This window comes from Tachypleus tridentatus, chromosome 3 (genome assembly GCF_004210375.1).
Source record: "Tachypleus tridentatus isolate NWPU-2018 chromosome 3, ASM421037v1, whole genome shotgun sequence".
NCBI lineage: Eukaryota > Metazoa > Arthropoda > Merostomata > Xiphosura > Limulidae > Tachypleus > Tachypleus tridentatus.
Genome location: NC_134827.1, coordinates 25,189,456 through 25,203,938, shown reverse-complemented (window position 1 = coordinate 25,203,938; position 14,483 = coordinate 25,189,456).

Sequence of the window (14,483 nt, the reverse complement as noted above, 5' to 3'; positions counted from 1 at the left end):
GCCATATCTCCAGTAAAAAGTGTTTTCTAGATCTAGTTGTTTAGCGTTTTGGAACAAAATATTTGGGGGAATAATACCTTCTGGAAGAAAGTGGTACTTAAGTACGTGGTATGCGACTATAATATAACCCGGACAAAAATGTTGCTATTGGTGGAGGGGGGGGTTAGTCAAATCCATCGATAGAAAGTTTTCTCTAGTCTTGGTGGGATCATAGTTCCAGGAAGAAAGTATTGATTTATCTTGGTGGGGTCATAGCTCTCGTTAGAAAGAGTTGCCTTTTCTTTGGGATGGGGCATAGCTCCAGGTCTAAAGTGTTCCCTAATCTTATTGACATCATAGGCCTGGCATGACCAGATGGTTAATAAAATTTTAGTTAAATTGTGGAAGTGTCGTATCTTCCAGTAAAAACTACTATTTAGATCTCATGATCTTAGTAGTCCAGTATTTGTATAGTAGGAGGATCATACATGACACTGAAAGTACTGTTTAAGTCTTTTGGTTGTTATAGTTTCCTGTAAATAGTTTTACTTATGTCTAATTAATGTCATAAATATAAGAGAGAGAGAGTTCTTTAACCCTCAGTGGTTTCACCCTCATCGGCAGAAATTGCTGTCTAATCTTGGTGATTTCATGCCTCCCGCTTAAAAAACAAACATAAAACAGTTCATGCCATATCGATTTTGTTAGTTTCAATGTTCCCCAGTAGGGAACGTTGTCTAAATCTTGAAAATATCACCACTCCTCTCCATGTAACAGATTTGTTGTTTTACATTTTTTAAATATCTACGTTTGTTTCAGTGTAATGCATGTAACTAGCAAATCACGTCTATTCTCTAAATTTGTAGAAGATTCTCGAGAGTAAGAATCAACAATACATGTTTTACGCAAACGTTAGGGTATTGTTGCCCCAACTGAATTTTCAAGAATCTCGCCTGATGTGTGTAAAAGGTAGCTATCTCAAGACGCGAGGAGAAGTAATAGAATAGAATATTGTTGATCAGGTACAGTCAGTATATTATAAGCCTCTGAAGCTATAATTGTGATTAATGCCTATTAATTGGAAAACTACAGAATTTGACTAGGAACGTTCGTAGATTTCGAACATTATAAACACTTTAACCTCTGTGGGTTAACTTCGGACTTTAGTGTTTCTACCAGGACTGTAGGTATCTTCGTTGGTAAAAAGTCAGCTTACAAGCAGCGTAAGACAAGCCAGGCTAGCTAGCTTAACCAGAGTGTAACAATATCAACCCAGAATTAACTTGCTCGTCATGGATCTGGACCTTTGATAAATTATTCAGTTCTAGACCAGATAGAATACTCAGAATCGTTTGTACGTTTGTAAAACTCTTGTATTTAAATCGCTATTTGTAATAACTAGTGGTAACAGCCGTTATTATAAATTACGTTGTTATTTATGTACTAAAATATATTTGTGTTAAGAAAGAAAATTGTGTAAATCAACCTTATTGGCAAATATCATAAATTTATTACATGTCGACATTTAATTAACTTCGAAATCGGAAATAAAAATTTCCGGTCATTTGAAATCGTAATACGTAGCATAATAAATCGAGACTCGTTCTAGAAAAATTATATGTCACACCCGTCATTTGCGTGTATTTCAAAACAAACACCCGTCATTAGAAAGTGTCGCTGGGTTCTGTTGGTTTCATGTCCCCCATCTGTAGAGCACGTTGACCACGTCTGGGTGGCTCCCCACCCTCACCCCCATCAGTAGAAAATGTTGCTAATTTTTATTCAGAAGACAGTAGAAAGAGTCGCCTATTTTTTATTCATATGACAGCTGAAAGAGTCGCCTGTTTTTTATTCATATGACAGTAGAAAGTGTCGTCTATTTTTTATTCATATGACAGTAGAAAGTGTCGTCTATTATTTATTTACATAATAGTAGAAAGTCGTCTATTCTTTATTCATATGACAGTAGAAAGTGTCGTCTATTCTTTATTTACATAATAGTAGAAAGTGTCGTCTATTCTCTATTCACACGACATTAGGTAGTGTTCATATAACTAGTGGGAGGAAGTGTTCCTAACTCTTGGTAACAATATATATTAAGTTAAACCTATAGGAAAACATGAATACTTAACTGACGATATAACTTCTCTAAATTCGTAATTCACATAGTGCTAATCCAAGTAGGATTTACAAAATACTCTATTTTTAAAGTATCTCGTTTTATATCAAGAAGTTGGAAATCTACTTCAAAAGAACCACTTCCGATTCAGTTCCAAGCAGAATTCATCTGAACGCCTACGTAAAAGCGTAATAGTACACGTTGATTTTACGTGTTTATATATATACATGTGTGTGTGTATTATATTTTTCATCCACGAGATTCCGATGAATGTTACGATATTTTCTTATTTCTGATGTACTTTAAACATGTCATTCTCGTACTTGTGATGTTTCAGTAGAAACTGATATATTGCCTGGCATGGCCAAGCGCGTAAGGCGTGCGACTCGTAATCCGAGGGTCGCGGGTTCGCGCCCGCGTCGCGCTAAACATGCTCGCCCTCCCAGCCGTGGGGGCGTTATAATGTGACGGTCAATCCCACTTTCGTTGGTAAAGAGTAGCCCAAGAGTTGGCGGTGGGTGGTGATGACTAGCTGCCTTCCCTCTAGTCTTACACTGCTAAATTAGGGACGGCTAGCACAGATAGCCCTCGAGTAGCTTTGTGCGAAATTCCAAAACAAATAAACAGAAACTGATATCAATGATGTGAAAAGTGATCGATGTGTGTCGTCTACAGATTGGTTAAATACTAGCAGAGACAAACAGAACTGCTTCGGTTAACAAGTAGAATGATATACGAAAGTAAACTAGTTACAAGTCTCGGTTTAACTCAAACAACTTAAAATTTCCTTCGTAAGTGCGTCATAGCTGTAGCTGGTGGATTGTTGTCTCTAAAATTCGATGTTTTACGTTTGTTTACAACCTGGACCAGGCAGTGCATAATAATATATATAAAAAAAGTAAGAACCTTGCGAGTTTTGCTGTGAACTGAAACCTTATGGAATGAAACCAATTTCTAGAGATAAACAGAAGCCACACTTGTATCAAGTGCTCAAACCAGTCTTGACTTTTATCAACTTTTTTTTTGTCTGCTTGTTTTTATTTCTTAGGTTTCAGAAGTGTTTTTTTTGTTTTTTTTTACGTGCTATGTTATCGCAATAACATTTTGCTATACTTCATAGAATTAACCATGCTTTTGGCAGGGAAGACAAATAGTTGAACCCGTAACTTGAATCACAACAAAGAAATAATGTGATTCAAGTTGCACACGAAACTTTGAGTTTTGCTGTTCTTGTCTTAGAAAGAAAGAATGAACAGTTTAATAATATAAATAGTTGAAGAAGAAACGTAAAATGTGTTACTTTTTTTACAACAACTTAATTCCAGAAGCTGCCGGCCAAACGTGACTTTGAGAGGTTTTGTAAACGCACATTTATTTAAACAGCTAATCCATCAGCTGGTTGGTTTGTCTAGTGCAAACAACAAGAATTTCATTAGATTTTGCTTACCAGTGGCGCAACGGTACGTCTTACAACCGTAGAAACCTGGTTTTGATACCCCTGGTGGGAAGAGCACAGATAAGCCATTCTGTAGCTCTGTGCTTAACTTGGAACAAAAGTTTGATTTTTGGAAAACATATTTTATTTCAGAATGAATACAGTACACACTGTAGCGGCTACACTTTGCTGAAATGTATTGTCACTTTCCAGTTCGGCATTAGACCACCCATTTTTAAACTCGCATAGTTCTTTTTTTAATGTATTGTCATGTCCGGTCCTGCTCTATCTGATAATCATGCATTCTTGAAATGTAGTTTCCATTAAAAAAAAAAAGGCTTCGCCGTAAGGCTGTTTTGTTCAAATTACACCAATTCTTCCTGATATGGCCCGGCATGGCCAAGCGTGTTAAGGCGTGCGACTCGTAACCTGAGGGTCGCGGGTTCGCATCCCGGTCGCGCCAAACATGCTCGCCCTTTCAGCCGTAGGGGCGTTATAATGTGACGGTCAATCCCACTATTCGTTGGTAAAAGAGTAGCTCAAGAGTTGGCGGTGGGTGGTGATGACTAGCTGCCTTCCCTCTAGTCTTACACTGCTAAATTAGGGACTGCTAGCACAGATAGCCCTCGAGTAGCTTTGTGCGAAATTTCAAAACAAACAATCTTCCTGATATCTAATGTACATTTACATGAGAGTTTTCAAGCGCACTTTTCATTAGTCCGATCACACAGAAATCCATAAGTGCTACATCCGGCAAACCTCACCGTTATATCTTTATAAGTAATAGTTTAATTGTTGAACAGATACGTCGAGGAAGCAAACTGTGTTTTGTGTTGCTATTCTTAGATGGGAGATCCTTCTTGGTTATGTTGCATATTGTTGCTTGATCGAAAGCTTTTGCAATTAACCTTTCTGTGAGTAAATTTTTACCTGTTATAAAGTCGTGTTTAGTTTACCACGTCTAGGGTACGAGCTGTTGTAGGTCTCTTTCTGAATATCCCTTCTTCCCAAAATTAATTCATATTATTTTTGTTTTTTAATATCATTAAATACAAGAGATATCCCTATCCTGGAAATTTTAAGGCCAAAACCTGAACTCTATGACCTAAGTGTATAAATATTTTTCATCCGAAGGGGCAATTACACGCCCTTTCCAAAAGCGAGCAATTCTTATTCGCATCACGCTGTCTACAAAATGTCAAGCAAGGTCAAAACGTTCTGATACATGCTAAACTAACTAAACTAAACTAACGTGGCAGGGGTTCAGTTTAGAGAGAGAGAAATCAGAAGAGTTCTCTCTCCAACTGGGGTGTTCAGGAACTTTGTAGTTCCTCTTCGTCCCCTTTCGTGAATTGTTATTAAGATTAAGTGGTGGTTTTTTTTTATTATTTTAATAAATTAATTATCGTTATTATTCTTGACTTTTTGGGTGGAGAATGTCTCACTAAATGTTCTTTTGGGTGGAGGCAAAGGCAGCAGTGGAAAGAAAGGCCGGGACCTGTCCCGAAATGAAAAAGTTGGGGAGATGTGAACATAAATGTAATTCATTCAAATTCAGATCAAACCAAACAGCCCGATTCTGGGTCTGGCAAAAAGGTTGCCTAGGCTGGGATCTAGAAATCCAATGCCTGAAGAATTTGATGTGGGGGGAAACGGGAGTGCCCCGAGAAAACCCACTTTCACACGACAGGCGCCGAAAGTTTTGCCTGTCGTGTGCCCTGTACCTGAAAAAAAAGGAATTCATGTTAATAACATAGATTTTATTTATTTAGATTCTTTGTTGAGTGGATTGTGATTCTTGAAATATGTTGTAAGGTGATATGTATTTCGTTGGTGCACTTGATAATTTGTGTAGTGATGCCGTTAGTTTGTTTCTATTTTCTGCTTTCAGATAATATTTGCTGATACATGCTATTCCATCACGACTTTATATAGGTGGCGGTTGTCACGTGATTTGCTGATACGAATATCCAATATCATTTTAAAATATGACACTCAACTTTTACTGTATAGACACATAGTTTCAAAAATAAAATTTGCGCCACATTGTAATTTATATTTTTATCAAGTTGTGGTAATATTGTTCAAGAAAGATTACAACTTAGATCAGGGGATTGTGTGCAAATGCACCATCAACACAGGTCTAAAGATAACTATTTTTATGACTTTCTAAGTAAACTTTGTATCAGGTGATGTGTGATTTATAATATGTAATGAGATGGTGTCACAAGAAGTTGCTTCAGGTGTTTGGCGACACTTTGGTTAGAATTATATTTCACAATAAATTGATTCAGGTGTTTGGTGATAGATGGTATCCTTGATTGAATTATATATGTGACAGGAAGTTGCGTTAACTGTTTAGTGGTAGCCAATGTTCTTTCGTTGGTATCATTTGTGTGTCATAGGAATGTATGCCAATCTGTATTCTGTGGTTCTCTGACAGTAAGTTATGACAATCTGTGTTCTGTGCTGTGATTAGATTTATATTTAAATTGGAATTGACAATTATGTTGTCAATTGTGTTCTGTGGTCATATTTATATCTCTGACAGTGAGTTATGTCAATCTATTCTATGCTTTGGTTAAATTTATGTCTGTAACAGGAAGTTTTTGTCAATGTATATTCTTTGGTTACGTTTATATCTCTGATAATAAGTTAAGTCAATCTGTGTTCTGTGCTGTGATGAGATTTATATCTGTGACAAGAAGTTTTGATGTCATTTGTGTTCTGTGGTTAGATTTATATCAGTGACAGGAAGTTCTGTGGTTAGATTTATATCTGTTACAGAAAGTTGTCAAGCTATTTGTAAATTAATAATGTATGAAAGATTTATATTCCGTGTATGTCGTTTTCTGTCTTGCTAAAAGTACGTAAGTGACACTTCAATTACTGTTGTAACAATCGACAACTGGTCCCTATTTTACTTTTAAAACGTTAAGAGTTCTGTAGTCTAAATTATGAGCCCAAAAGTTTATTTGGATAGAATGAAGATTTAAAGCTTTGATAAACTAAAACTGATCGATATAAACTAATGCTGATCTATATAAACTAATGCTGATGTATATAATTTTGTCTCGTCTCGCTCGTGATTACAATATTTTCTTTTAACTTTCAAATATAATATTTAAATCAAAATTTGAGGTTTGCTTGTTCATAAGTTTTCCAATCCGAATAAAGTTATTTAGCAGCTCGTTATTACCATTATAGTTGTGTTTATCGTTGTACAGGTCTTACCTGATTATCCAGTAAAGATAAATAATTCTAAGTCCGATGCACTTTATTGAAGAAAAGCGTATTACTGTTTCATCTATAACTCACCTATAACATACAGATTATGTTCTATGGTAGGCATAACTCACGAATGAAACTAAATAGTCAACCTTGCATATATCTACTACGTCAGTTGTTTGTTGAAAGTTACGGCCCATAACTAACTGACATACGCTCAACTCTCAATCACAACTGAAGTTAAGTTAGCAATCCCTACTTCACTCTGCTTGCTGTTTTCAGAGTTAAGCTTACCGACTCACAACGCTAAAATCCGGGATTCGATTCCTCGCTGCAGACAGAGTGCAGTTATCTAACGTGTACCTTTGCGCTAAGAAACACATCTTCGGCTGCAGGAGGTTCAGCGGTAAGACACATGAGGATCAGATTCAAAACTGTTTCTCTGACTGGTTTAATTACTTACATTTAATAGCGTACCATTTTAGCTACGACTAACATCTTTTAGGGTCAATAAATTAAAATGTTTTGAATATTTACGTGTTTTTTGAAGGACTACGCACGTGCATGTCTACATTTGGCAATGCTTTGCTTTCACTTCTGACGTATATTGGCAACAAATAAATCCCTTCCGATATACACACTCTGTTCATTTGGGGTTTCTGCTTCTCCAACCACAAACTGCTTTGGACGGCTTTTATAATAATGCTCTCATGTTTCCTTCTAGATGTAGCGAATTAGTAACAAATCAGATGGCACAGCTCAGCATAGGCAGGTGGTTAAGGCACTCGACTCGTAATCCAAAGGTCACTGGTTCGAATCCCAGTCACACCAAACATGCTCATCCTTTCACTTGTGGGGGCGTTATAAGGTTACGGTCAATTAAACTATTCGTTGGTAAAATAGTAGCCCAAGAGCGAGGGTGGTGGTGACTAGCTGTATTCCCTCTAGTCTTACACTGCTAAATTGGAGACGGCTAGCACAGATAGCCCTCGAGTAGCTTTGCACAAAATTTAAAACATACCAAACCAATCGTACGACACGAGAACATGTGCCCGTCAGTAGAAATTTTTAAAGGTCACTTAACGTTAACACAATGGATATAGTTATAATGGAGGAATGCAGAAGTATGCAGACAAAGAGACATATTTATAAAGAAGTTTTTGTGGGGGGTGGGGACAAAGGATGTAAAGAAAACAACAGCGACGCGATTGTTTTAAAAATTAAACTAAAATATATTTACAAAACGGCATATTGATCTCAGATTAAATTCAGGTTTTGGTTTTGGTGGTAGATCACATGACTTCATGAAACTGTACAGAACATCCACATGTACTTTTATCTGGTTGTAATTTGAAGATAAGTGTGCATCTTCACACTAACGTTGTTTTTTTCATGGAAATACCTTTTCCTTTGCTTCGTCTTACCACTGTTAATATGACATGGAGGTATATTCATCACATATATACCCTTATTCATATGTTTTTCTGTTCTAACAGTTCATTTCAAGTGCATATTTTTCCACCCGAGAAGTACTGATTCAAAATATACAACTTGAATACGCACCTAAATTGACTGTAATGATACTATTCAAAGCCGGAAGTGCGAGGTAATGAGCGAATTGTAGTCAGACTCGTGTCTTACACGTGTTTGTTCTCAAATAGAGTTTTACTTCAGAGACACTTCCTGTTTAACTTATACTGTCGAGAAGACTTTATAGTCTGTTTTTAAGACAGATAACAATCATATAACTATAAACTTATTCTATTTTTTACCAACGTCTGCTTACGTAATTATAATATGATACAAACACTGTCTAGTTGTTGTAAATAATATATATACTCATTAAAAATCGAGCGTAATTTATGGAGTTTGTTATTTATTGTCAATGGTCCAGTTTAAATTACAAATAGTAATTGTTATTTGTACATAACACAATAGATGTATCTTTAATATTCTAAAAAACTTATGCCATTTGAATATAGTCATTGGAAATGCAATTCTCTTTGGTTTGTATAATATAACATTATATATTAGTACACGAAGCAACAGAGCGTGTAACTTTTCCGCGTGTAACCAATCGGGATTTTGTCTGCTTCTCTACTGAATGGTCAAAGCATGGTGTTCAGAAGTATCATTAGCCCTAATGCGCATGCGTTTGAAAGATATAGTTGTCACACAAGTATGTTCTCACTGCAAGGCAAGGCTATTTGACTGGATAAGGGCTAACAGTGGTGGAACAGAGCCTTGTTTATTTTTGTTTGTTTTGTTTATGGAACTTCGCACAAAGCTACTCGAGGGCTATCTGTGCTAGCCGTCCCTAATTTAGCAGTGTAAGACTAGAGGGAAGGCAGCTAGTCATCACCACCCACCGCCAACTCTTGGGCTACTCTTTTACCAACGAATAGTGGGATTGACCGTCACATTATACGCCCCCACGGCTGGGAGGGCGAGCATGTTTAGCGCGACGCGGGCGCGAACCTGCGACCCTCGGATTACGAGTCGTACGCCTTACGCGCTTGGCCATGCCAGGCCGGAACAGAGCCAGGTAAATACGCAATATTTTACACGTTTCTCTCTTAGTTCTGGATGTTAATCAGGACGAGACATTCTAACCTGATGTTTGTAGTTCTCGTGCTTGCATAATTATGTAATTATTAAAAAAGCACAAAATGTAATTTGTAGAAGTAATTAAATAAGTACAACTTAGCATTGTTATGTACATCCTACAATTATAATATTTTATGTGCAGAAACATTTGAAATAAAGTAGGTGTACTATAGTATTCATAAATATATACAAATACCTTTCTAAGTTTAGTAACTATTTTAAAGGTATCGTATTCTTGGTTACTGTGTGTGTGTGTTTCTTCTTATAGCAAAACCACATCGGGCTATCTGCTGAATCCATCGAGAGTAATCGAACCCCTAATTTTAGCGTTGTAAATCCGTAGACTTACCACCGTATCTCTGAGAGGTTGTGACTGTCTTTAATTTTACCATCTTACTTTTCTACTCAAGCCGTCGAAATGTATTGTATATTTCACAGCAGAATGTATTCTAAAGTACCACTAGTCATCAACAGCTACAAACTGATTACGATTAAATAAAGAACACAAGCGTCTTACGTTTTGTAAGGCCTGATTCTTTACAATATGTGATAAATGTCTGCTATAAAGAAACAGCAAGACAGTCCACTTGCTTTAAAATAATATATTTAAAACAAGTCAAACATATATACAAATGTTCGTTACTCTGTTGGTTACCGCAGCTCTAACCAGAACTTCAAAAAATTGTTTCTTTGTTTTCATTAAAATCTACACAGGCTGATTCGATTATTTTAGAATACAGCTGAAAAAAATATTATTCTACACTATGTTATAACAATATAGTCTGTGATAATTTCACTTTAAATGCCGCCACTATACACTCTTTATCGTTAAACTCACAATCACTATATATCTAAATACCAATCTTTGGACTCATATTTATACGCCGACAGAAATTTAGAACATTTAACACATTACTAGATATTCTGACTTAATAATATTCAATTAAGTCGATGTGAAACTTGGAACGTTCTAACAGAATGATGCAGGAACCTCACTATTGTAAACAATTTCTAATTCTGAAGAATTAAACTATGTAACGTATGTTTTCTCAACAGTTACGTAAACAAACTTATCGTAAAATATTGTTTATGCAAATAACTAAACATAGCATCTTCACTATATAAACTATCTGAATCATAATACTCGCATTAAACAGAAACAGTCGTGTATATCTAATAAAATGCCTGGATAAATTATAATTATATGTGATTTCATCTCCTTTTGGAGAGCAATTAACGCTGAGTGGAAACAAATTTCATTTGACTACCAAAAGCTGAGGAATGTGCGACGCAGGCGCACTCCTTACATTTAATATGAGATTAAAAGTCGTTTTATCACGTGCCACAGTTGACATGAACATGCAATTTAATACATATTGCAGTTTATTTGTATTGGATACTTGTGGTAGGGCTATTCGTCTGGACCATCCGTAAACTGTGGCTCTACATGGCTAGGTGTTTATGACGCTTAACTCGAACTCTGAATGGCACTGGTTCGAATTACCGTCCCATCAAATAATTTTGCTCTTTCAACCTTGAGGAGGGGGGGTTATAACATGATGGTCAATTCTACTATTCATTTGTAAAAGAGTATCCCAAGAGTTGGCGGTGGGTTATGATCACTAGCTTTCATCCTTCAAGTTTTTCACAATTAGATTAGGGACGGCTAGCGCAGATAGCCATCTGGTAGCTATGCGCGATGTTCAAACCAAATAATCAAATAAATCTTAATATGAAACTGATGGACTAGAGGAACGGCAGCTAATCAGGATAACATCACTCAGTAACTGAATAATCAATGTTTAGAACAATATCACGTGACCTTAAATGTGATGGCGAAACTCTTGCCTCTTAAGGATGCTACAAAAAATCAACTTTATCTTTTGAAAACTGTGATGAATCAACTTTTCCACATAACACTCACTCACTGGTTTCGAGGAAATTCAAAATTATTTTAAGATGACCGTAAATGTAGCAAAGCTTTTAGAGTTAAATAATTTGTGCCCAACTATAACCAGTCTACCACGTGACTTATTTAATGTTAAATATTAAAACGATTTGTTTTAAATTTTGTGCAAAGCTACACGCTAACCGTCCTTAATTAAGCAGACAAGGTAGTTAGTTAGTCAACATCACCTACCGCCAAATCTTGCGCTATTCATCTTTCAACAAATAGTGGAACTTACCGTAATATTATAACGCCCTGATGGTCGAAAGGGCAAGCACGTTTGTCGACAGAGATTTAAACCCACAGATTGCGAGTAGAGCGCCCCTAACCACCAGACCTCGTCGGGTCCAACTTTCAAATTGAAGAAATAAAACTTGTGAGAATACAACAACAATGAGGATTTTGACAAAATACCAATTCTTGGAATTCCAACTGAGCTAACGACAAAATCTGACAGTGGTTTAATTAGGGTGTGGAGAAAGTAGGCTTGAAGACAGTGTTACACACAGAGAGTTGACGGTCAAATCCCAATTTTCGACCACACAAGAGTGGGTGCTACTGAATAGCTGTCTTCCCTTCAGTGTACAAGTTCTAAATTAGGGATTGCTATGCACAGCTAGTAGACCGTTTACAGCTGTGCGCAGAGTTCTGAAACAAACACATGAAGGTTAAAAAAAAAAGAGGAACAAACATATAAACATATGACACCTCATCTTAGAAATATGTGAAGAAAAATGTTTACAAAGGTTGTGTAACTTGGATTTGGTTTGATATTCTTTACTCACCTAATAAAAAAAAAAAAGAGAGTTAACAGTCAGAGGTTGAAATGGTAATACATTAAACTGATATTTGAGAATACGGTGTATTTAGTAGAAAGGCCCGGCATGGTCAGGCGTTCGGCTCGTAATCCGAGGGTCGCGGGTTCGAATCCCAGTCGCACCAAACATGCTCGCCTTTTCAGCCGTGGGGGCGTTATAATGTGACGGTCAATCCCCCTTTTCGTTGGTAAAAGAGTAGCCCAAGAGTTGGCGGTGGGTGGTGATGACTAGCTGCCTTTCCTTTAGTCTTACACTGCTAAATTAGGGACGGCTAGAGCAGATAGCCCTCGGGTAGCTTTGCGCGAAATTCAAAACAAACAAACAAATTAGTAGAAAAAAAAGATTAGAGACCGAAAAAAAATTTAGTGGTGCGAAAAAAATATTGAAATAATATGAGAAAATATTGATAAGTAACTCGATATTTTTATGGGCATGAATTTTAAGGCATGAGATATAAACAAAAAATTCTAAAGCATTATTTAGACGCATTGTTTTATCAATGTCATTGAATATGGCTGTTCTTTTAATTAAAACCTGGTCAATTAATAAAACAGTGAACATAAAAGTAGTAGAAACTGTACTTTATTCACTATTAAATAAATTTATTTCATCTACTGGTCCGGCATGGCCAAATGGGTTGAGGCGTTGGACTCGAAATCTGAGGGTCGTGGGTTTAAATCCCCGTCGTATCAAACATGCTAGCCTTTTCAACCGTGAGGGCGTTATATTGTTACGGTCAATCCCACTATTTGTTGGTAAAAGAGTAGCCCAAGAATTGGCGGTGGGTGATGATGACTAGCTGCCTTCCCTTTAGTCTTACACTGCAAAATTATGGACGGCCAGCGTAGATAGCCCTCGTGCAGCTTGGCGCAAAATTCAAAAATTAAACATTTCATCTACCTGTTTAGTCTTTAAAATTTATTACCCATTCTTTGATGGAGAGCAAAATTACATACTTTTGTCCGTATTTGTAGGTCAGTTAAAACGTCTCAAAAAGCCAAATATCTAAAAGAATTATTAGCTTAACAGTTTTTGTTTTTCTTAAGTACAGTGTAGTAAGTAATATTTTTATATCTAACCCGTAACACTTACTATATAATATATAAAAGTTTGTAAACATACAAACCAACGTCGTTTACTTACTAACATCTTATATCTGGACGTTAAACAGTACGACTAAAAAGAAGAAAAACGATGATTTCAAGAAAATCCAAAGTTATTCAAGGCGTGTCCCAATCTTTCTCTAGCCCTCGAACGTTGACATGCACGCACAAACTAATAAACTACTGAGTGAAGCTAAGTAATGTTTGTTTTGAATTTCGCACAAAGTTATATGAGGACTATCTGTGCTAGCAGTCCCTAATTTAGCAGTGTAAGACTAGAGGAAAGGCAGCTTGTCATCACCATCTACCTCCCAACTCTTGAGATATTATTTTACTAATGAATAGTGGGATTGACCGTAACATTATAACGCCCCACGGCCGGAAGGACGAGCATGTTTGGTTGTGACGGGAATTCGAACCCGCGACCCTCGGATTATGAGTCGGAGTCTTAACCACATGGCCGTGCCGGGCCGTGAAGCTTGGTAAATTAACACACGAGTGGTAGAATGAGGACGTTTATCAGCTTGAACTCAGGTGTTGAAGTAAGATATTTGTTTATTTATTATTAAACTTTCTTCCACATATAGATAAATGGAGTAGTCCCCCCGCTGGTACAGCGGTAACTCTACAAAGTTACAACACTTAAATCAGGGGTTCGATTCTCCTCGGTGCGCTCAGCAGATAGCCCGATGTGGTTTTGCAATTAAAACACGCTAATAGAGAAAAATACAAAACTATAAAGCACGTGGTATGATTAACACTAAAAATCGTTAAACCTTAGAATGTGTGGGAGATTGTAAAAGGAAAGAAATCTCCTGAAGGAACACACAACAAACTCGTATCAAAGGAATTCAAGGAGCGGTGAATCTGTCTCGGAAAATACATGGAATTACATATTTTGGAAGTAACAAAGTGGGGACATAAATGCGTATAAGATGTAGGGAAAACACAAGGAAACGCCCAGGGATTAATAACATTAACATTTGAAATACGTTTCACGACATTAAGGTTACATTTTTAATGTTTTTTATTTACTAGAAGCAGTTTATGACATCATAAAATGAATGTTTGAAGTCTAGAAATTTTCGGAAAGTTTGGGCTTCTATGGAATCTCGTAGCTTTCCGCGGTAAGTTGAAAGTCAGTAAAATACCAGAATGAATGAGTTATAATTAATTAATGAGTTCAGTTCAGTTAAAGAGTTACAGTATGTAAGACATCAACAGTTCGTCAACGAATTTGTTAGCA